Source organism: Thermobia domestica, chromosome 1 (genome assembly GCF_964235325.1).
Source record: "Thermobia domestica chromosome 1, izTheDome1.hap1.1, whole genome shotgun sequence".
Lineage (NCBI taxonomy): Eukaryota > Metazoa > Arthropoda > Insecta > Zygentoma > Lepismatidae > Thermobia > Thermobia domestica.
Window position 1 is genome coordinate 135,141,059 of NC_137454.1, and position 25,681 is coordinate 135,166,739.

Sequence of the window (25,681 nt, forward strand, 5' to 3'; positions counted from 1 at the left end):
TGGTTTGGCCAATGGCCACCAATTAATATTGCTACCAAAGTGTTTACCATCCTCTTAGGTATTGATTAAGACCAATATCGTCTCTCTATGAATTACCGTTCCCATGATATTGGCCAAAAATGGCCGATTTCCAGAGATTTAAGGAGCATTATTTGAGGAACCGTAAGTCATAGAGAGGTCATATTGGTGTTGGTCAATATCTAAAAGGGTGGTAAATATTTTGGTAGCAAATAGTAACCGGTGGCCACTGTGCAACTGGCCATCAATTAATATCAGTACGAAAATGTTTAATGTTCTATTAGGGATTAACACTGATATCATCTCTCTATGACTTACCGTTCCCGTGATACTGACTAAAAAAGTTCGAATTTCTAGATATTTAAGCAGTCATATCTCGAGAACTATAAGTCATAAAGAGATGATATTTTGTTAATTTTTGCGAGAAAGAGAAGAGGGTGCGGATAAAAAGATTTACCTTTACATCTAGGAACAATTACAGCTATCCTTCAGCAATTACAGCAATTACAGCTAAGCGACGAGCCACTGAACAATTGAACGAGAAGCCAAATAAAATTATAAGGCAGGAAGTTTCAAAATTGGAACATCATGACACACTTGATCATAAAGAAATTAAAAGATGCCGAGACGTTATTTATAAAAATCGAAGAAAGGTGACTCCTCGTCTACCCAGAAACACCGTAGAGGCTATACAGCAAATGGTTCAGAAGCAGGATGATATAGCAATTGACGGAGAAAGATTCATCTTTGTTGATGATGAAGCTAATATAATTCTTTTCACGTGTAAGAAAAATATCGAGTAAGTATAATTTCATTTATAACCATTAACTTTGAAATGAGTTTCATTTACAGCATCAAGAAGTAGAATAGGAAGTAGTTGCTTGAACAGAAAAGTTCCTTTTTCCGTCTTATTTCCAAATTATAGTAAAATAGTTTTTTTTTTTTTTTTTTTTGATTCTCACAAAATATATCGTAACATAGCATTTCACCTAACGATATGACACTACAGTCTTGTTTACTATTTTCTTTTCTGACACTAATCTTATTTTCTTTTCAGTTTTCTGTGTGAGTTCAGCGGGTTAGAAGTATTTGCAGATGGAACTTTCACTTATGCTCCTAAGCATTTCACACAGTTATATACAATACATGCATATAAAAATGGATATTATCTACCTCTATGTTTTGCATTTTTGCCGAAGAAAGACAAGAATACGTATGTGGCCATGTGGAAGATGATAAGAAACTTAGACAGTAGATTCGACTTGAAAATCATTTACGTTGATTTTGAAACAGCTGCTCACGAAGCCATCAAGAATGTGTTTCCAAATTGTGACATTCGTGGCTGCAGATTCCATTTGGGACAAACATGGTGGCGGAGGATTCAAGCCGACAATGATCTGCGACAAGCATATATGGATCCAAAATCTGAACTAGGTATTATTGATATTATTATGTTCTATTATTCTTTATTATTAATTTAATAATACCATGTGGACTTTGTTTTGTTATATATTAATACAGAATACAGTTGAAAATAGAATCTTATTCTGTTTGACTGAAGAATCTTAATTCAGTCACCATTCTTAAAAGCAAATAAACTGCTGTTCTAATAATGTACGAAATGAAGAAATTATAAAGCCAACAGTAAGATCCATCAATTTCACTACTTTCCCAATGCTTGCTTATTCTAACAAATTATTATTATTATTATTATTATTATTATTATTATTATTATTATTATTATTATTATTATTATTATTATTATTATTATTATTATTATTGCTTTTCTTACAGGTTCATGGATAAAGGCATTTTTTGGGTTGCCATATTTACATCCAACAGAAGTATCAGATGCCTTTACTCAACTAATATCAATGACGCCGGATGATACAGGGCATAAATTTTCCGATTACGTCCTAGAAAACTACATAGAAGACGGTTGCAAGTAAGTAGCTTCCTTTTGAATTTCATCTATAGTAGCACATGCTTCAATAACTCTTAATACTGCAAAAACTGTTGTCCTAGTTTGAACACAACATTAATGGTTGTGCTGATATGGTATTTTCTCTCAATGCAACTTAATTATAGTGAAATTTTCTTCTGTCTTCATGTAAGACGTAGATTAAAATGCAGGTTTTGATAGTTGTAAACAAATTACGGACCAAGACTATAAATATTTCTTGAATCTAGTGTTATAAATGTTTTAGTGTTTTATATAAATTGTCAATAATTGTGTGCATGAACTAAGGATCTTTTTATTTTATTAATTTTAGGTATCCACCTGTCATGTGGGCGTCTATACCATCCACGATGCGTCGGACGACAAATGGACCAGAAGCTTTTCACAGACATTATAATAGTCAATTTTACTTCCCTGCTCCTGATATTCATACGGTGATTTCTGCTTTGTTAGAGATCCAAACGGAAACTGCCATGAAAATAACGTCCATATTAAAAGGAATTTCAAAGGCCCAAAGACCAGCAGAAGTCAAAAGGAGCGAGTTTGTCATGAGGAAGTATGCTGAGTTCAGGAATTCGCAGAGAAACTATGAGAAGGCACGTATGACATTTTTAAAAGCTGTAGGATTTCTGTAAATAAGTATGTTGCTTTGTAAATATTAGAATGCAATAAAATATATCTCATAAAGGAATAGCTTTATACATTTCATTTCGATGCAAAATTTCACACAATTCCTTAAATCCTGTTGTTGGCAACGTCGCGGCGGAAATTTGCGCAATTTCAGCACTTTCTGCTCCTCGTTAATAAGACATAAATTACTTAGATTATCAACGATCTAATCTTTAGAAAAATTTGCGCAATGTCGTTGCATCGGACAGATGATGCCACTGGGAGCACCTGCCCCCTTTAGTGTCGCCGTTGGCTGTGTAGCGTCAGACAGGGCATTATCCCGATTTTGCTATGACGTATCTGTCTAGATTATACTCGTGGGAAGTACGTATATGAAAGAAAGAAATAAAAAGAAAGATCCAAACGCATTGCATAAGAAAGTGTGCAATGAGTATTCCTTCCAACGTTGTGAGCGCAAGGAAGAAGTGAAGAAGTTCAAGGTTTCAAAGTCCTTCGCTAGTCACGAGAGAGTGAGAACTCGTAAGAAACAAACACAAAGGTTCCGGGAAGATTTTCAACAGCAGAAATGGATCGGCAATCAACTGTTTTCTCCACAGGATAGTTATCAACCGTTTCAACTTGTTTCCTTGTGTTAGAGTGGTAAGTAGCGTAACTTTTCTTTACATTAATATTTCTTTGCATCACAAGCGGTACCAAAGGGATGTGAAGAATGCTTGCCGTTTTATCCGAAATATCACTAAATTAATTTTTAAATGTAACTGATAATAGCTCGTGTCATTTTGTGCTCCTTTCTTTGTGCTCCTTTCCATCAAAAATACTACAATATTACTTTTATTGTAGCATAAATGGTACTTACCATTGTAAACAATCGGGAAATTAAAGCTAATGCACCTAACTTTTTTTAAATCTAGCGTCTCTTTTCAGCACCGAGGTTATTTGAGAAATGGATCTACAGTTTAAAATAGACTTCTAACCACTTTAATTCGTTCAAATTTTACACTGGGACTTGAGCTTAGGACCATATGCACCAAAGGCGAAAGTGCTAGCCACCAGCCTAGTGGAGAGGACCGTAAGGTACCTAATACAGATGTATCAAGTTGCCTTTTAGGTGGTAAGCATTCCTATATTGACTTGTTTCTTATAAGTTTGACGTCCTTTTGTAGTAACGGAACTATTTGATATATTATCCCACAGCTTAAAGTGGGAACTGACATATTCTTACCGGGAGTTGAACTCGAATCTCCTACATTGAAGACCATTTAGTCATTAAAGAGCTCGCACGACTACGTGTTAAAAATAATGTCCTTTGAAAAACTTTTGTATTTCTTAACATTTTGCAGCGTTTCTTTTAGTAGCGTCATATTAAGTTTTGCTTGCAGGGAACAAGATTCTTCAACAATATAAACAGTTTTTCACAGTTTTTCAATAGTGAACTCCGGTGACAATTGTTTCTGCTCATTTAAATATGACGCTCCTGATACCTTTCGCTCACTTAGATTATTAATCTTGTTTCCACTGTGAAATCAAATTTATTACTTATATGATTAACAATTGAATTTGTAAAAAAGGTGATCAAGTCCAAAACTGTCTTGACAATATTCGAATTAGTTTCTTGGTGTTGGAATTAAATTAAAAATTTCTAGTTTTACCTCCCATGGTTATATCCTCTACGCTAAAAGAAATGGATAATTGTTGGAATAGGAATGTGGGTGGAAATCGGAGAACACCGAGAAAACTCACAGACATAATGTTGTCCACCACAAACTGACTTGGTCTGGGATCGAACCAAGGTCCTCTAGCATTAGAGGTAGGCGCTCCACTATTGAATCAGTATGAAATGTAAAACTAATAATTAATTTCTGTTTCCAATAAAGATAATAAATACTTTGTTAGCTCCAAATTCTAAATTTGGCGTTAACTCACTATATTTTTTTTAAACATTTATTTTAGTTTTGAATATTGTACATCTTTTCTCATTTTTTTGTCTTATTTCTTCTTATTTATCTATTTAGTTTATAAAATAAATGATGACATACCCACTTATGAAACGAAGAGTACTAGTTTCAGCTTTCGTTCACCGTGGCCGACCAAGTGAAATGATGAAACCGTACATCTTCTGTATTTTTATAAAGAATACGTGGGAAGAGGTAAACTTACGTCAATCCTTACAAATAAATATAAAGAGATGTCTTTTTACTTTTCTTTTCTTTCTTTTTTTCTTTCTTTTTTTTTTTTTTTACTAATGTTAGAGGGTTTCAAAACTTTTTAGAACAAGAGAAATCTTATGCAAACTTCACTAAATAAAAAGTAATTGAATTTATATTAATCCTCCATGTTTAAAAATGATTATATTAGTTAAAATGCTAACTAACTTCATATCACCTTTCACACTGGCGCAAATCCCGGGGGGATGAGGGAGACATGTCCCCTCCAATCTTGGAACTGGGGGTGACTTTGCCCCCAATAATCCGATTTGAAATGTGTTTTGGGCAGAAAAGTGATGATTTTTGTTCGATTGCCAAAAAAAGGAAACTGAGATGAAATTGGTGTTCCCCCAGAATAAGAATCAAATCTACCCGCCTCTCAACGTTGAAGGCAACTCTGGTCCCCTGATCCTCCACAGCATTGTGTTTCAACTTTCTTAAATATTTTGGACATCGCTTAATATATATATATATATATATATATATATATATATATATATATATATATATATATATATATATATATATATATATATATATATATACCCGTCCCCCAAATGTTGAAGACAGATTTGCACCGCTGACTTTTTAATTGAGGTATTTAATATTGAAGCCAACTCAATACATTTGTTTTATTCGAAATTCACTTTTTTCCTTTTTCATTTGTATTTCAAAAATTCTTGATGTATCCCAACACTCACTAGAGCAATTTAATCTAAATTCATTCCCTTCACATCAAAACAACGGACAGAAAACGAGAAATGAAGAAGTTTCCGTCTCGTCTCGAAATTTCAAAAGTAATTCTCATCTCATCTCGCAGATTAGTTCTCATCTCACGACTCGCAAAGTCACTTTAGTTCTCGCATTGGTCTTACAGTCTCGCAAATTCAAGATTAGATTTTATTATCTTATTGCCTATTCTTTTAATAGAGTATATCACATTTAAATATGAAAATTCTGCTTTTTTTTTTTTTTAAAAAAAAAGAAGTTTTGTAGATGTGCTAATCAAGCTTTATAACATTTTGTAAACTAGATATCGTTTTAAAAAAGGAAAAAAAACAGTAAAAGAAAGGGGCAGCTTTAGAAATTTTGAACTTTGACAAAGCTTAAGAAAATCATTCTGACTAGTTTAATGCATACATATAGATTTAAAAATATATATTATTGTAAATTATCTACTAGACTAAAATAAAATGAAAAGTTTGAATAGCACTGAATATTATAAAACTGAACTTGAAAGGTGCGTCTAGTACAACATAAATTGTATTTACTAAACCTATCTTTTCAACATTTATCCAGTATTTCTTTTCTTTTTTTTTTTTTTAATAGAAAAACCTAGGTCTATCCAATAAAGGCGCCTCTGGTGAAAATGGATTTGTTTTTCTACTAATCAGGAAAAAAATAAACCGTGACCCATATATTATTAACAAATTCTCAGGACAGGACGATACTTCACTGACATCTCTTTCAGTTTCGAGACAAATTTCTTGCCTTGTGGGCAACACTAATAAACAAACATAATTCCGTACGGTGCCTTATGCGACATCTGAGTAAAATGTTATAGATTAATTTATCGAAAATAAATACGCCTTATTTCCATATTAAAGACAGGGGAACATGAGTCATTTGCATATTACGTCCAAAGAGCAGTAGGCTATGTGGTCGAATGATGTAATTTATTGATAAGTACGGAGATATAACTGACTATGTTTGACATAAAACTAAAAATAGAAATTGCATTACAGTTGTAAGTGTGCATCTATAATCATTAGCAGTCAATATAAAGGATGACTTTAAGATTTTGTATATTTATATATAGCTATTTTATATACTATATATATTTATTTGTCCACGAGCTAGTATGACGAAAAGAACTGTTGCGTTTGCTTAGCATTGCGTAAGTAACATTGGATTTTTCTCACGTGAGTTCTAATGTGGAGTTCGTTAAGATAGCATAACCGAGTACTAAGTACCTGACCAATGTTTACACACACACACACACACACACATATATATATATATATATATATATATATATATATAAAGTACGGAATCACTAATGGGTTAATATACACATGTACTACGTAACATTTACAACTCTGTCTGTCATTGCTTTTGTAGCAACATCTAACAAAAGTTGTATCTTAGGATAAACAGAAGCTATTGTAATAAATTACGAAATTTATTTTATTTTATCTAGTTGGAATTAGTCGTACTGGTTTCAAAGGTTAGGCTAGGTGTTTATTATTATCAACATCCAACAATAATAATAATAATAATAGTGACAACATAATAATAACAACAGATATACGTAACATTAATATAAAAACTACTGTTACTAGGATAGAAACATAACCAATCATACGAATAGAAAGGAAGTAATGTAGTAGCGATTATGAATTTTTTTTTTTTTAATTCATAGTGTTCGTACGACAGAATTTTATACGGATTGTGATCCAGTGTATCAGCAGTCTCGATACAAGCGTTGAGGCTGTGTAATCTCGAACAAATATCATGAAAGTGATGTTCGTCTCGGAAAGTGTGAATGTTTCTCTTGGAAAAGTGTATCGTGGGCTAACCTAGGTTGGGTGAATCCAAGAGTCACATTTGGATAAGACTTTTTCCGAAGGTCGTGATTTAGACGAGAGTAGAACGTGAGTATACAGGTTGTTACGTAGATGCCTTAACGACTATGTGACCGTGCGGGGGTTTTGGGGGTTTTTAACACCCCTTTGAGCAAGAAGTTATGCAACAAACAAAGATTGACCTAATCACATATGTACCTTAACAGCACAAGATGTGCTAGGCATGTACCATTTAGGTGCCCCAGCTACTTTTTAGGTACCCGACACTTGGCACATATGATATTCATGTGCTAAGTATGTACTTCAGCTACCTACAGTGTTAGGTACTTGTTGCACCTAATTGATATTTGCAACGATGTACCACAAATATAGCATTTATATACCTGGCTCAGTTTCGCACTCTAACAGTCTTTGTTTTATGTCGTCACTTGAGACATATCTGTCATATTCTAGGAACTAGACACTCGTCATTTTGTTATAAAATTACATGGCGAGCAGACTTTATCTGATCCCAAACGGTTATCGTCGAATATACGCGGTTAAAGGAGCACCATGATTAGCCAAATTCAAAAGACTTCAACAATTTATCCCTCTACAAGCGACGTTTTCTCCATCTCCTTCGTGGTCAAGTCAGAATAACAAGCGGCTAGAAGTCCAGAGGTTGGCAGTTCGCGCCCACCCTGGGATGCATATTTTTTACTTGTTTAAAGTGTTTTTTAGACTCACCTAAATGTAAACACATTACTCATATAGGCAGTAACATATTTTGGGGGAGTAATTTTGTGGTTCATTGACGCTTACGGCATGTAAAACATACCTAGAACATACTAGGCATGTTCCCCAGGTACATGACAGGCATGTGCCTAGGGACGGACATAGGCTGTGACTATCACTTGCCATCCATGTGATTTCTCTCTCAGAGGTACATAAGGCACATACTGGACACATTCCCATGTACCTGAGGGAACATGATAGGCATATACCTGCTATGTAATTGTGCTGTTAGGATATAGTTTGCGCCAAAACCAACCTTTTTCCTCTTGAACGACACAACCTACTGGTGACACTACAGGAAAAATAAGTCAGTCTTCGTGGCTCCTAGTGACTATGTCAGGTAGCTAACCCTTTGTAATAGTGTACAAATTTGACTCGGTTGTTTTCTGCACATGCTCCTAATGGACTTTTCATAGTTGTAGTGCTAATAAGAAAAGTTGGTTTATTTTGTAATATGACTACAAACCCTTGAAATTATAATTTTGAGCTTGGGAGCTTGAACCTCCTTCACAAATTTCTGCATACACCACTGGACTGGTCAAGTGAACATCAACCTTTGGAGAGATTGCAGATCTAGAAATATCATCCTCAAATTTCTTATACATATAAATTACCCATAGTCTCACCAGAGAAAGTTATCCGTTTGCTCATGATAAGTGGCGTAGCGTGGTTTTCTACTTTGGGAAAGATGCTATTTTTAATGCATTGTTCTTAATATGTAAAACATTATTCTTACTATTTTACATTATTCTTAAATCATCATTGCATTATTTATTTTAATGTGATATTCTGTTTACTCGTGGTAAGCTGCACTCCCACTGTTTCTATGGACGACACGCCTCTACTTCATATTTTGATACTTTAAAAATCATTTTACTTTCTTATACAGAAATCGTCTGAAAGAACATTTTACAACTACTATATTAACAAGAAATAATGCAATTTTCTGTTCCCACCCACATTATTATTCTCACTAAGAGTTGAGAAATTGTTACCTCAGGTAACAGTGAAAATGTAATATTTAAACAACTCAAAAGTTACCAAAAGAAAGAAAAAAACTTTATTTTTTCACGACATTCAGCATTTGATGGGGGATGAATCCTATTTACGAAACAGAAACATCTTCCGTCACGCTAATTCTTAACGGTAAACAGTCATACTAGTAGATGCGCTATAGTTACTTGCGCTAACACTTGCTGCCTGACGCTAATAGATGCTGCTAGCATGCAGGCAATTTTTAGATTTGACCCTACTCCGGCCTGTCCCGTACGTTTTAAAGATTATTGGCCCAAGGCCGGCTTGGCCCCATAAGCAAGTCACCGCTAAGCAACTGCAACTGCAAACATTGCATTGTTTGTAACACCTTTTACTTCATCTGCGTGCGCACAAACTTCAACGTTTGATTTTATTTCATTTATCGTTTAACGAAAGTCAATAATAATTATTAAAGAACTGCATTTAATCGGCTCGAGCACGGCCTGACCTGAAGAGAAAGCAGTGTCAGCCTGCCCCAAAGAAAGAGCAAAGCTGGTCCACCCAAGTCCTGTCCCAAGGCCGCACCGCGTTGAGGGCCTCTGATCGAGCCCGACCCGTGCAGGTCACTACTACTGTATCTTGGTAAAATTTTCTTTTCTGATTTTTTGTTTATTTTTGAAAAGGTGATTTATGTGTAAATGAGTCATCCAAATTCTCTTCCGACACTTATGTGTAAATATTTTCAAATTTGTATTTCATTTAATGTTTTAGTACAATTATGTAGTCTTATAAATATACAATTCTGTGATTATAAATTGAATCTTTTGAATACGTAAATCGATGAAAGCAATTTAACCAAATTGTGTAAAACTTCTGATCAAAGGTCAAGAAGAAACTGGATCTTATATAAATAATAGTCTGACATTTTTGCCGTGTAGTTATATATGTTTAATTTGCGCATATTAAATCTGTGAATGCAGAAAGTTTTATATAGCTCTGTATCCAAATATAACATACACATCCAAATATAACATACAGACCAATAACAAAGCTGGCGTGATATAGATTGCTGCTATAAATGTGGTTTTATAGAGCTTTTTTGTGCTGAATGAAGACTATGGCGCACATAATGTATAATGAAGTGTCGTACTCATGTTGAAACCGCGTTATACATACATACAATGTAACACAATTTCGAGGGAAATAGTGTTGTACTGTTGAGATTTTACAATTGGGTTACGCTACATATGTCTTTCGTCTTTAGTTTTATTTTTATATGTATGTCTTTAGTCCTGTCGTGCTATTTAACGTAACCACAAGAGTTCAAAACTACAAGCTTATTTTGACATTTAATGGTTGTTGAAGTACAGGTTCATCATATTCGTTGGTCTTACATAGTAATACGTTTGAACAACTGATCTAAACGCTTTCTTCTCTTGACTACCACGACCAAGGGACATGCATTGAGGTAGTCAGCTACACCTCCACACCAAATTCAGTGAATATCAACTTTCTCCAGTTTCTGAGCCCCCGACTGCATAGCTGTAGAGTGCATTCGGGAACAAATCACGGATAACTAGGATGAGAAGGGAAGGTGATTTCACACGAGTAAATGGGAAACAAAATATAAAGTTTATCGCTCCATGTCCAGTCTAAAGGGGAAAAAAATAATTGATAAAAATAAATTATGTTGGAAGATTTGATAGACTGATCAAAATAGTGGAAATACTCTGAGGTGTTGTCTACTACAAAGTGTACGAACCCAACTGCAAGGTGTCAAACCATTGTTGTTTCACAACACAACAATCGCCTAGCATAAAATAAATAAATAATAAAAATAAAAATAAAAAAATAAAAAAATAATAAAAAAACATGGAGAAGGCTGAGAAATGTCTACAGCATGTCTATAGATGCATACAGCCGCACAATTATTATTAATAATTTCTAACTGAATTAAATGTACCCCGCGCGTAGGAGAGTCATTATGATTTTAATAATTCTTTAACATGAATGGGTGGATTAAAGGGCTTGAAAATTGGACTGTTTTCACTGATTGATAAGCAACTTTGTTGACATAAAGCAAGTTAGTATTCAATTTAATTCTTCCTTTCTGTCGATAATAAACACGATAAAATATATGGATTAATAGCTAATAAAGTTCAAATGAAATAGACGATAGGGCCTAATGTCGAAAAATATTTTTTCTCGTATGGACATTTTATTTCAGTTCATAATAAAACATAAAAATAATGAGCTCTGAACTTAACATCCTACAATTATATCCTGTTGTACCGGTACACTAAAGAAAATAACAATCAATAAAAAAGATGAACGAGAATAGAAAAACAGCGGAATAAAGAAAATGGAAAAAACGGCACTAAGGTACGGTTGCTATACGTCCGAAATCGGCATATTCGTCCCGGCACCCCGAAAACAAATTTCAAGTTACGTAAGTATTCTGTTCAGTTTATGGATATAGCAGCTCAAAGCACAAAGGTGTTAAATATAAATTGACAAACTTATAACATTTATTGTAATATTATCGCTATTTCTCTTTGAATCCGTCTAGAGATCAGAAGTTGATATTTGTTTCTAGACATTAGGATGGGAACAAAGAAATAACAGTATACTTGGGGTCTGGGAGATCTCTACTTATTTCTATGATTTACAATAGTTATAATTATAACTTTTTTATATACTTATAACAATTATTTTGTGTAAAATATATAGACAAAACAAGGTTGTTTTGCACTTTAAAATTCCATATTGCATGACTCGCATATAATTGTCATGTTGTCCTTGCAGATAGGTTTTGACATACTTTGCAAACAATTTTAATCTTTTGATCCTATCCTCTAGAGCAGTAATTCTCAAAGTGGGGTCCGTGGACCTAGCCAGGGGTCCGCGACGCCTAAAAATAATAAAAAAAAAAGATGTTACAATAAAATGAAACTCACAACTGTTATGCAAGAAGTATTTTTAAAATTAAGAAACTACAGCTGTGGACAGTACGAATACAAAACAACCACTATTCATCATTTCCAGTGCTCAAGGATTTCATTGATTCTTCAGGTGAAAAACTCTTTGTGGAAATGCACAAAACACTTGTAGGCAGGGAGCGAATTACCGGGGGGATGAGGGGGATTTTCCCCCTCAATCACATTTTGTTCCCCCCCAAAGAAGTCAGCTGAATTATCCCCACCGGGGATGCTCGCTTTCCCCCTCAAACTATGCTTAGTATAACTCCAAATTTCACTGATTTTTGTTATTTCTTGTAAATTTAATCTTCTAGCTGTATTTCGAAATGATCGATGTAAACTGTTCAGTTTTGGTCATTTCTACTTACCACCTAATTACCCACTATTTTCAACGTTGTTTAGTAGAACTATATTATTATGACTACGGTTGTTACTTGCAACTGTACCTTCGTACCCTTCAGTTCGTCATCGTTTGTGAATTTGAATGTACTAATTGCGTATAACAAAGCCACATATAGATTTATAAATGTTCTTAGCGGTTGGCCAAGAAGTAAACAAATAGCTTCTTCTACCATACTTGGCGAAGTTCGGATATGTCATATTCATCCTCTATATTTGTATCGATTATCATCTTATTTTAATTTTTGTTATAACATGTTATTTCATTTTCCAGTGAGGGGCCGCGGTGGCTCAGTGGTAGAGCGTTCACCTCTGGTGCTTGGGGTCCCGGGTTCGATCCCAGCCCCCGCCAAGTGAACTTTGTGGTGGACAAACACCGTGTGCGTGGGTTTTCTCGGGGTTCTCCCGTTTCCTCCCACTTTCTTCATTCCACCATTTCATTCATTACTGATCATCACCGTCTCCTTTAGCCTAACCGGCATAACCGTGGGACGTAAAACTCAAAGATTTCATTTCATTTCATTTCATTTTCCAGTGTACTCTTTGTTAGCACATGGTCTTCATTCCCTAGTAGGTTGTGTGTATGCAACTCAAAAGTTGCATTTAATTTGTGATAATTAGCATAGTAATCACTACTTTTACAGTTTACGGAAATGAACTTTTGAAACTGTACTCAAAATCTGAGATATAGGTATTCTCTCGTAGGTATATGTTAACGTACACGCTGGGGGATACGCTCCTAGTGAGCAGACATGTTAATGAAGGTGATTTTTAGGTGAATAAGCGAATAATTCAAGATTTGTTTCAGCATTTGTTAATACGACTGGTTCTCCGTGTCATTGTCCGTGTCTATAAGCATTTCAACTGGAGCGGTTTTTTTTTTTTTTTTTTTTAGTTAACCCTTCATTTTTCCATCTTTTCGCTCTACAGTTTGCTGTCCACGCAATTAATGTTGTCTGAAAAACTTCAGTGTAATGTTTTACTTTATTTGAATAACGTAGCCCATAGTGAATCAAATCATCTTCAACCTAACAGTAAAGTAATTTTTAAGTGTTGACTTTCCGTGCTCATCACGGAATCGATATTTGGAGAAAAAAAGTCGTGATGAGCACAGCTTTAGCGGGAAGTAGAAGCACAAGCTCGAAATTTGAATTGAGAGATTTTAAATATTTGGCCTTCGATTTGACATTGATGTGAGAAATCGGGGCCAGCAACAATCCATTTCTTATTTGATAGGCTAATATCTAGATTTTCTTTTTTTAAAAAAATGTCCGGTTTAACTGATAATTTTAGTGGTTTTCACAAGACTGAAGTAGGTTTCTTTTCGCAACCTGTATGTATTAATGCAAAGTGGAAGCTTTCAATATGAGTGGAAAAATTAACATATGCTTGTGATCATGGCTATCGCTCAAGCCGAATTATTAACTAAATAAACCGTAGAGAGCTACGGGGACAAGAGTGAGTACAACATTAAAACACGTTCAGAAAGGTTTAGTGGGGTGTGTGTATGTCAGACAATATATATGTGCATAGTTACTGTCGGTAGATTTATTAAATTAATAAATCTCTTATTTATTACAGATGTCACACACACACACATACACACACACACACACACACGCACACACACACACACACACATATATATATATATATATATATATATATATATATATATATATATATATATATATATATATATATATATATATATATATATATATATATATAGGGTGACCCATCCAGTAATGGGCACTTTTTCGAAAGATGTAAAATTATTTAGCTCTATAGACCTAAATATTGAATGTATTTCAACAAAAGTTTTCTTGTGCACATATTGGTGATCCCTCTTCATGATCAGCTATTTAAGATTTGTTTCTTGAAGGTAATTTGGACACAGTAGAAACTAAAGCCAAAGAACTACTAAAAGTCCAGTAATGGGCACTGCATATACCAGTAATGGACACGTTCAATGCCAGTAATGAGCACCTTTAAATTTAATGTAGATTTATATATTTGTGTAAAGGTTCCTAAATTGTTTTACTAGAGCTTACAAAATATTACTCATTTAAGTATAGCGTGGAGTAGAAAAAAACAGGTTCTGCTTGGATATTTCTCAGTTTCTCCACCAAAGTTTTTCCCTTATCAAAAAGCTAAAGGAAAGAACAGAACAATTGTATAAAATAGAAGTAACTAATTATTGAAAATATTGTATGAAAAAGAGCATCATCAATGATGCTTTATTTATGATTGTAAATCCCATGGAATTCCGTTCCAAACACATATTTACCCCTTTTATCAATAAATTGCTGATTCAAAGTAAATTCAATATCACAATCTTTCACTTCTATTGTTTCTTGAGGATAAGGCCATTTGAACGTATTACCAGCCTCATAGGGCAGAAATTTTACTTGAAATTGGAATGATGTGTTTCCTGTGTTGTTGTTATCTTTAACGGTTACAATGCTCGTGAATTTACCGACACTACGAAACACTTGCTTGCTTGGAGTGAGCACGGTCAACACTAACCAATACAAAGTCATTAATATTAACCAAGTTTCCGGTATCTTCATCTGGCCCAATATCTTCAACACGGTCAACTTCGAGATCTGTGTCTCCGGCTTGGTAAATGTTCACACGAGAAATCACTTTCTGACAGCGACTTCTTTGATTTCCTTTGAGGAAGGGCTCGAACTTTTACACTTTCAATCAACACTTTATTTGCGGAATTGCAAATGACACTGGGATCACTCTTAGTTTGAGGTTTGTTACTTTTAGCTTTTTATTCTATTCTTTTTCTTTGTAGTATTGCTGCCACTTCTCAGAACTCGCAGCACTGGGCATTGGAATTCTCCTATGCGCCTTTGTTTTCTGGGAAGTTTCTTTCTTCAAGTCCTTCCAGAAAAGATGGACTGCAAAGGCATCACTCGCTTGGTGTTCCGATAATTTCTTCTTGCTCTCTGAGAATGTGAACTTTCCGTTGTTGCTTTGAGACATCCTATTATCAATATTAACACGCATAGGATCTTCTGTGTTCGGGGAACTTTCGGAATGTTCTTTAGGAATTACTTCTTCAACACTAGCATTGATGAACAACTTGGAACATCAGGATCAGGACCATAAGTATCGACTGTTCATTCTTCTCTTCTTGGCGCTTCACGTTATTGTAGAATGATTTCCACACAACCAACAAGTTCTTAGAACAAGTTCTTTCCATTCAGTACCGTATTTTCCTTCTCTGCATATAACTACTCCAATAGTTCCATATCAATTTTACTCTCCAGTTCGTGAAGGAATGAGTGTTTTCAGTCCTTGGGCACGAACTGTTTCCTGTTCTGTATTTTCCTGAAGATTTTGTCTTACATCCATGCACTTCGTATAATCTACGGCATTTGCATCAAAGGGAAATATACCTGCCGCCTTACAACTAGGTCTGTTGTTATTGAAAGGATTTTCTCCATCGTCATCTAAGACTTTTAACTATGTCAAGAAGTTCTTCTTTTCTGATTGGGAACACAAATATTGCCATTTTTAAAATACACTTTTCTAAAGCTCCCTCTTCAGCATGTGTAAGGATAGTAGAAGGATCCATCTTTCTAACTGATTTTCGGTAGGCTGCTTAAGTTCCTCTGTAATGTTGCACTAGGAACATTGAATTCTGTGCTAAGTTTTTTAAAGCTCATTCCTAAATCGATAGCTGATAACGCTGGTTGTAATTGTTCAATGGTGTAATTTAAGGATTTATGTTTCTTAGTGCCTTCCATCGTCAAAGTTGGGGATCCAAAATAATCCTGGAAAAAAATTAAGAAAACAATTTAGGATTTATTTACATACTAATAAAAGCTATTCTTATTTCAATTACATGGGCACTTTATGACAACTAGTTAAAGATATGAATAATTAAAAACAAATTAATCTTTTAGTTTTCTGTGCTCATTAGCCATAGTAATGAATATACTCTACAAAATAACGAGAGAAAAAAGAATTTTATACAGAAAAATTTATGACTATGAGTTGGGTCTTGCAGCGCTATGCGAAAAGCTATTACCCACAATTAGTAATGATAATATAAGGAAAACAAAACATTTAGCCTATATTATTCTAGGCCTAAAGTTTCGAAATAGAAAACTCCTGCGTCTTCAATATAAGTGAAAACCAGTAATGGGCACCTCTCGACCAGAAATGAGCATCCCCATGCCCAATACTGGAAGGAGTTAGGTTATTTCCTTGATATTTCGTAGGCAAATAAGGATCACATTATGATGCATTTTCAAACAATTCTGTGCCTTATTAGCATGCCAAGCATTTGAACCAGAAGTGAGCATGGGGGGCTCATTACTTGTCAGGAGATAAAATAGCCATCCAGTAATGAGCACCCCAGGTCAGACGGCACACGATTGGTTCTACACTTGAAATTCTACGTTTAATCACATATTAAGACTTTCATAAATAAAGTAAAACAATGTATTTCACCTACCTTTAACAATAGTAACTTTAATATTCTTCTGAAATAATCTTCTTCGAACTTGAAAAATTTCCGAAAACAAGCAAAACACGCAAATTGTTCCAGGTCACCTTCTTCTCTCTCACACCAACACACAATCGAATGACAGACGTGCTAAATAAAAAGATGGGGCAGAACTGACTAATCAATGTTCAAATTCCGAGCATTGCTTTCCATGTACTTGTTGAAATAGAAAACTTCTCATCGAAAAACCATAGCTAGAGCTCATTACTGGACCTGTGCCCATTACTGGCTGGACCACCCTATATATATATATATATATATATATATATATATTTATATATATGAGGGGTAAGGCATTTATTGTCTCATTTTGAAATTTGAACCTTCAGACTATGTCCTTTGGCCTAATTTTATCTTCCCCCCCAATATAGATTATCTAATTCGCAGACTGCTTGTAGGACACTTGAAAGCATTATCTGCAAGTTTTCAAGAATATTTCCCTGTCCCACAACCTGCTAACGGTTGGATTGAAAATCCTTTCACTAATGTAGAAATCCATGACATGATACAAGATATGAATCTCTTTAACACAGTACAAGAACAGCTATTGGAACTATCCAGCGATACTTCATGGAAAAACGTTTTCAAAGAAAATGAACTTTGTAGTTTTGGTTGCGTGTGCTCTGTGTGTATGAAGAGTTGTCTAAAAATACATTGCAACATTTGATGCCTTTCCCTACCACTTACGTATGTGAGCAGACCTTTTCTGCTCTTTGCAGTATTAAAACCTTAAAGCGAAATCGTTTTAATGTGGAATCTGACCTAAGATTGATGGTGATAAAATTTATTCCAGATGATTTTAATACAATAATTAAAAAACAGAAAGAATTTCATTCCTCACATTAATGAACACATTTCCCACATTTGAGAACATTGTTTATCAAGTAAATTTCCTTTTAAAAAAATACATTGATTTTTCTGTCTTGAAAGTTACTGCATTTTCAATTGAAATTTCGTTTACTAGGAACCAACCATGTATCTTTAGAATAAATTACTTATTGCATCATTTTTCTTGTCAATGGTAATTCTAATTAGTATATATATTTTTAAAACCATATGAAATTTCAGATAGCATTGCAAGGTGGTCCACAGATCACTTTCCGTCTGAACAGGGGATCCACGTTGTCGGAAAGTTTGAGAACCACTGCTTTAGAGCTAAAATGAACCTCTTCTTCATGACATTGCAGCTTAAGCAACATTCGGCGCTCATCGTTCCCCGATTCCCGCTGTACGAACATATCATTTTCTGACCCCCAAATAATGCCCTGTGGTTAAACGGGAAAATATACTTATAAACCATCATGTCCGCCATCAGCAAACAACCCACACGTAAGAGCGATTAAAATGGAGCAGAAGGAACATCTTAACAATGTGAGTTTTTATTTATTCATCATACCAATATTTCTTGATTAAACACCTTGTTTTAGGTTTTTATATTTACCTCACAGAGCAGAAAGTGTATACAACTTTGCTTCGCTTCTTTTATTCCGCGCATTATGAAAATAAAAGCATTCCCAGTAGGTAGCATCCCTCGACTAAGGTTGAGCTTTGAGCCGGATCAAACTTCCCTGCCTACGCTCCTGCATTACTAGAGAGCCACTGGGCTCTAAAAGCAGAAGAAGCAGCATACAACGTCTAAAATTCGAATCTAGAATACTTCCAATTCAAGACTTACACTGTTTCATGCTGTTTTCATTCAACCAAGTTACTAATAGATACTTCGAAGAGAACTAAAATGATTCTTAATCGAAAAGATCTATTATTTCTTTCTCAAAGACTAGAACGTAAAAACAAACTTATTTAACCTTGTTTCTCACTCGCCACTTAAAAAAAAAAAAAAAAAAAAAATCCAATTACCAGAATGTGTGTAATATTTATACGCTAAAGTCACGTTTAAGCTAAAAGAGCCTATTGTCTGTAGACGAGACCACACGTACGTCAGCAAAGTAGATAAACGTGCAAATGGGAATAAATGGAGATAGTCTTTGGGGCAAAAAGCACTCTTTAAGTTTATATAAAATTGTTTTAAAAAAAGATCTGTTTCTTTTATCCTAATATGCTTGAAGTAAAAAGTATACACGAACAACAATTTATCTATGCACAAAATAAAAATGTATTCTTCTAGAACCAAGACATTTTCATGATATCTTTTAACTGTACTCTACTACAGAATATATTTCGTTGGTATTGGAATTGTACAGTCTTGACACTTTTTATATACGAACTACCTGAAATACCCATTCTTGGCACGAGGAGGATAAGTTTTATGCGATATATCATATTTGAAAATAAAGAATGAGTGAAATAAATAAATAAGGAACAGCACTTCCAGAGTCAGCTGATGTGGATTTTCTTTCTTAAACTTGGACTTAAATATCAACGGGACTATCACCGATCAGTTTAGCGATCTCGAAAACTATGGATTCGACACAAATATCGGTCGAATGCTATTTTTCAACCCCACCCACATAACGATGAAGACTAAACTTGAGCTTGGACGGCGTCGGGAGTGTTACTATTCATCTCAGCGATGCAGGAAAACTATGGATTTGACACTAACATCCCTTGTCCCAGATATTTCTAATCTCATTTTATGTATACATTTTGATATCCCGCCAATCCTTCTAGGCAGAAAACAAGTAAAGAAATATGTGCAATAAGTAAAATAACCAAAAGCAAAACCTTCGACGCTGTCCCAATCAATATGAGTGAAATATACAGACATTGTTAAAAGTCTGAGTACACTATTGATTTTTCAGAATTTTCAAATAAAAGACACTGTGTCCATACAAAACTACAGTATGTTTATTGGAATCATTTTTTAAAATAAACATCGTTGTTCATACCAGCTTATCTCTTTCCGCACGGAAGTAGAAATTTTTAGGTTATTTTCATAAAACCGGTTTTTCCATACTACATAAAACATGTATAGAACATATTTATTAAAACAATGCGAAGGTCCATCGTAGGTTCTGAGAAAGTGGACCCGCACAATAGTGCGTGTTTTGAAGTTGTAGTGAGCGTGAAAAATGAAAATTTCTCGCTTGTGTAATACAGAAAAGCTACCTTCACGATTGTGCGGGTTTGGGCAGAAAGGGTTAGCAGGATACGAAAATTCATTGTCTTGTTGACATCGAGACAAATTTATTGAGGAATTCTGCTTCACAATAAACAGATAACTAATGAACAGAAATTAACGTTACGCTTTGTTTGATGATTGATGATACATCATTTCAACGATACCTATTGGCGTGTGTATGAACCCTTGTCAGTAGTCAGGGCCGCTTTTCCGTTTAGGCACGTGCCTAAGACGCAAAAGATTTGGAGGCGAAAAAATTGGAGGGCGAAAAAGAAAAAAAGAAAATACGCTGGTGCAAGAACACGTCATTTCCGTTCCGATTGAGCTACCTGGTTAAAAACAAACTAGATTTTGGTGGCTAATGTAAATGTGATACGTATAATTTTACTTCTGTTAATTGAAAATAGAGATTTATATTACTTGATAAATAAGAATACTTAAGGACAGTTGTCTGAGGATAACTGGGGGTGGAAACAAACTATTTACTGTACTAATATTAGGAAAGGTTCTTCAAAGACTCTTCAAAGATCAAAATCAAAGAAGGGAAAAGAGTAAGAGTTTTAAGGGAAAATCCCTCCCGAACCAAAACTGTCAAAGTAATGGGGATGCGGCACAGGATCGACACGGCACAGGATCGACACGGCATACGACCGACAATTCAGCTCAGAAACCTGTTTCGGTTCTGTGCCGTGTCGATCCTGTGCCATTTCGGTCCTATGCCGTTTCGGTCCTGTGCCGTTTTGCTCTCACGCCGCTGCTCTGAAATAATTTAACTTTTAATCATGTGCCTAAAAAAATAATATTTTTATTATCTGTTTAATCTTTGCTCTTACAAATTATAAACTCCTGTCGATTCTATGCCTGTGCAAGTTATATGCATAGAATACGTACGATCGAAACGGCATAGAGCCGACACGGCATAGGACCGAAACGGCACAGGATCGACACGGCATAGGAACGAAACGGCACAGGATCGACACGGCACAGGATCGAAATGGCACAGGATCGACACGGCGCAGGACCGAAACGGCATAGGACCGAAACGACGCACGATCATCGCCACTGCGTAGGATCTATAAAACCAAAGATTTATATCTCATAAAAGCAATCAGAGCCCTGTCAATTGATTTTAAAATATAAGAATTATAAGATATTTACTATATGAATATTAATAATTGTGAGTGACAAAAGAATGATAGTGCTAAATGGACAAAATATAATTTCTTGTGTGCTTGGTCAAAAGCATTTCTATATGTATGGAATACTTATATTTATTATTATTATTATTATTATTATTATTATTATTATTATTACGTTTTAATTCGTTTTGAAATCATGGCCTGATTACAATAGAAAGCGATAGCCATGAGAAATGTAAGCTAAGTAGTAATATGGAATACTTTTAATGTTGCTCACTAGAGGAAACACTGCTCGCATGTCTTCTCGTCTCGATATCGAGACCAAAAGAGATTTTTTTAATAAGAAGCTCAGTTGGGAAGTAATAACTGAGCCGATGGCTCGAGCCGGCTCGCTTGGGGTGAACCATCGGCTCGAGCTGGCTTGGTTGGGATGAGCCATCTGCTCGGTTCGGCTCATCTGGGCCGAAGGCTCTAGTTGACTCGGTTCGGTGAGCTGTTGGCTCGGCTCACTTCTCGGTTCGGGTCGATAGTGAGTGCGCTGTGAGCCGAGCTGCTCAAGTTGTTGACAATTGTAAACTCGGGGCGAACAGTTTTGAAGATATTTGGCCAGTGCCCTATAACTTTTAACAATGTTTGGCTTGAGCCCGAATACTCAACCTAAACCCTCAACCCAAATTCACAAGCTCGTGAACAATATCCTTGACTCCTAGAATTCACTACTACCGAGGTTAGCAATCAACTAGTTTTTTAGTATTCAAATACAGACCGCGTTTCATGTTTAATCACAGTGTTGTTATAATTATAATTATAATTATTATTAATTAATAATAATAATAAAAGTTGTACTAGTAGTAGTACTAGTATCATTGATAACCTATATTATCTATGCAAGATACTTGAAGAGAATACTCGAAACTACGCACCAGATTTGTCTCGACTCGACCCTAACGCTGGTATAAAGGAGAAACCAAGCTCTCTTGAAGCAAAGGAAAAGAATTCTAAGTGTAAATAGAGGAACCGGGCTCTATGTCCCGCCTGCACACTTGATTATAAAGAATTCTCCACATGACCCAGGGATTCCAAATATTGTGTGAATACATATGGGGCAAAAGTAAGCTGCATTAAACGGTTTCCTCCTCGTAATATGTAATTTCGTGGAATATGGTACTTCTGTGCACAGAAGCAACAAAAGTGGAGAAACAAGGGATGTTTTACACGTTGCATAAGGATACCAAGAAGTGCGCTGGAACAGTATACTTGATTTATCCGTTAGGTGAATCTTCTCCCAGGAATGCTTTTGATGGCGTTTTCCCCTTCCTTCGAGTTGGCAAACCTCAACTTTTCCCTGAGCTATGAAGAACTTCATTGCTATTGTGAATATACCAAAATACTATCCTAGTGTAGACCACTTACATTTTGATTTTGTCATTGCTGGAGAAATTTTCTAAAAGGAAGCTCGTTGAAAGTACATTTAAGAAAAAGGATAGTCTTTTTTCGACATTCTAATGTACAGATGGTGATCAGAAAAAGGAAACACCTGTAGTTGGCAACACGTCAGATGTATGGGTTGGCAGTGGTGTCGTGCGCCCGCAGCGCCGCACCGCTGGTGGTGGTGTGTTAGGTCGGTCTCCATACTACGTCAAGCGCAGTGGAACAGCAGTATCCAGTGGCTGCAGCAGATGAAGGTAGTGTAAAATGTGAGACCTCTCAGATTTTCAAAGAGGGCAAATTATTGGTGCGCGGTTATGTGGAGTGAGTATGACGGCAGTGGCTACTGTGTTAGGTGTGTCGCGTGGGACAGTGTCGAAGGTGATGACGGCCTACACAACACACGGGAAAACTACATCGGGTAGGGATGGTATCGAGACGAGACTTTGTACAGTCTCGGTCTCGTCTCGGTAGATAAGTAGCGGTCTCGGTCTCGATCTCGTCTCGAGTCAAAAATCGCCGTCTCGGTCAGCAGATGCTTGTCTCGATCTCGGTCTCGGTCTCGAAGTCCAAGTCTCGGTCTCGTCTCGGGTCTCGTCTCGAAAGTCTCGAAATAAATAGTGTGAAATTAAAATTGTGAAAGTATTATTATCGTACAGTCTGTCGTTTTCGCTTCTTATGTTTTGCCTTCATTCTTGATTTAGAATTATGGTATGATGTACCTCTTCGTAGCTAATTTGCTATCGCTAATGCTTTCCATGCGTGTGTTCCAGGTTCAATCATCAGTGTGGGTATAATATACCTGGGATAAAACCCTAATAGTAACACATATTTCACTTTCAGTAATAGACTTTGTCTCATATAGCCTCAGTACTGCCTATACAATTAAAATCTATTAAATTAACTCCAGTACTATACAGTAGTTTATTTCCTTCCTTTGAAACAGAGTTGTTCAATACCTCCTAACGGATAACGCAATGTATAGCAACACGAATGTATTTAATCGTACCGAAATTGAAATTTTACAATTTCTCAGTTACTATCCAATACATTCTGCTTTGACTGTCATTTTAAAAACAGAATATAACGGTCATTATCTTAACAAATAGAGTAAATTATTACTACAATATATTTTGTTTCAAATTGATCAAATGCTTTATTACCGTTTCACATCTCAGTGTTTAATTGACACTTTAAAACAGGCACTTCCTTAACCTTGTGGTGGAAGCTACGACACTCATTTTTGCTGTCTGTGGTCTCTGGTTGGATCACCAAACAAGTTAGATTCAAAGTCCGATGCTTCGTATAGTGTGCGTCTCACTTTAAGTACATTCTGTTTCTTATACAAGTTCATAATGTCGTAATGTATTACATAAGCATATATTCAGTGTCGTAACATAGATTAAGCTTATTCCTGAGCTCTCAGCGCTGCATGTTATCTTTATTAGAGAAAACTAATCATGCGTTCATTACGCTGAAATTTTATATTGATTGAAAATTACTTGCGAAACATGGACACACATATTATATAAGTATATAGGTAATTCGAGCTATCTGAATCTATTTTCTCTGTCCCGGCAAAAGAAGTGATTCTTAACTTTTCTAGTTTTCTTTTCTATTAATTTTTGTAGTTTTGCTGCAATATGAAGGATAAACAATTTTTTTTTTCGCTGTACGAATTTCGTTAAATTTTGGATCCGTTTTTACCCTACCTTACCTAGTAAAAGTTATATATATATATATATATATATATATATATATATATATATATATATATATATATATATATATATATATATATATATGTGGATCCAAGGGGCTATATTCCCCGTTAACGCTCAGGTATACACTGAATAAAATGAGCTTCATTCCTGCTTTACAGTGATTCTTAACTTTTCTAGTTTTCTTTTCTATTAATTTTTGTAGTTTTGCTGCAATATGAAGGATAAACAATTTTTTTTTCGCTGTACGAATTTCGTTAAATTTTGGATCCGTTTTTACCCTACCTTACCTAGTAAAAGTTATATATATATATATATATATATATATATATATATATATATATATATATATATATATATATATATATATATATATATATATATATATATATATATATATATATATATATATATATACGTGGATCCAAGGGGCTATATTCCCCGTTAACGCTCAGGTATACACTGAATAAAATGAGCTTCATTCCTGCTTTACACTGGATAAAGAGGCAAAGTATGGTCCCTCCTCTCCCCTCCCGGCCCTCAAGCCCCTCCCTTTATCATATCCTAGATCTGCGCCTATATATATATATCGAGAGAGAGAGAGAGAGAGAGAGAGAGAGAGAGAGAGAGAGGAGATTATGTACAACAGCAGTGGATTTTGTTTCGGGAGAGGCTTGAGGAACGGGTAAGAAACCTTTGTGTTGTACGTGTAATGCGAAAAAATGATCATAAATATATTTCGGGAGGGGCTTGAGCCCCATACCTACCCCCTAAATACGCCACTGTACATCAGTCAACCGTTCCCGTATTAGCTCACACACCAACGAAACAAATTTTGGGTAAAGACAAAATAACTATCAATATTCGAGACGAGACCGAGACTTTATAGAGGTCTGTCTCGATCTCGGTCTCGTCTCGGTATGTAAAAGTCCGTCTCGGTCTCGGTCTCGGTACCATCCCTAACATCGGGGAAGTGGTACAATGGGCGGAAGAAAATCATGAGTGACAGGTCACGCCGGGTATTAAAGCGCATTGTCACGCAGAACAGTCGTGCCACTGCGGAGCAAGTGACGGAGGAACTCAATCAGCATCTCCCCCACCCTGTTTCGACAATCACAGTCCGCCGCGAATTACATGACATGAACTTATGGGGTCGTGTTGCACGGGCCAAACCGCTCATCAGGGACCATAACGCTTTCGCACGCCGCAAATGGTGCCGCGACCATGCAACTTGGACCGTTGAGGACTGGAAACGTGTGATAT

At 35.5% G+C, this 25,681-nt stretch overlaps 2 protein-coding genes across 2 annotated transcripts in view; one reads left to right on the forward strand and one right to left on the reverse strand.

The window, feature by feature from the left end:
* LOC145664569 (uncharacterized) overlaps positions 1 to 25,681 on the reverse strand; it is a 130,692-nt gene that overhangs the window by 89,617 nt on the left and 15,394 nt on the right. The window lies entirely within an intron of this gene.
* LOC145689360 (triacylglycerol hydrolase DDHD2-like) overlaps positions 3,117 to 25,681 on the forward strand; it is a 160,406-nt gene continuing 137,841 nt past the window's right edge. The window contains exon 1 of the mRNA XM_081763518.1: positions 3,117 to 3,247. The gene's annotated coding sequence lies outside the window, so the exon portion shown is untranslated. The remainder of the gene's footprint in view (positions 3,248 to 25,681) is intronic.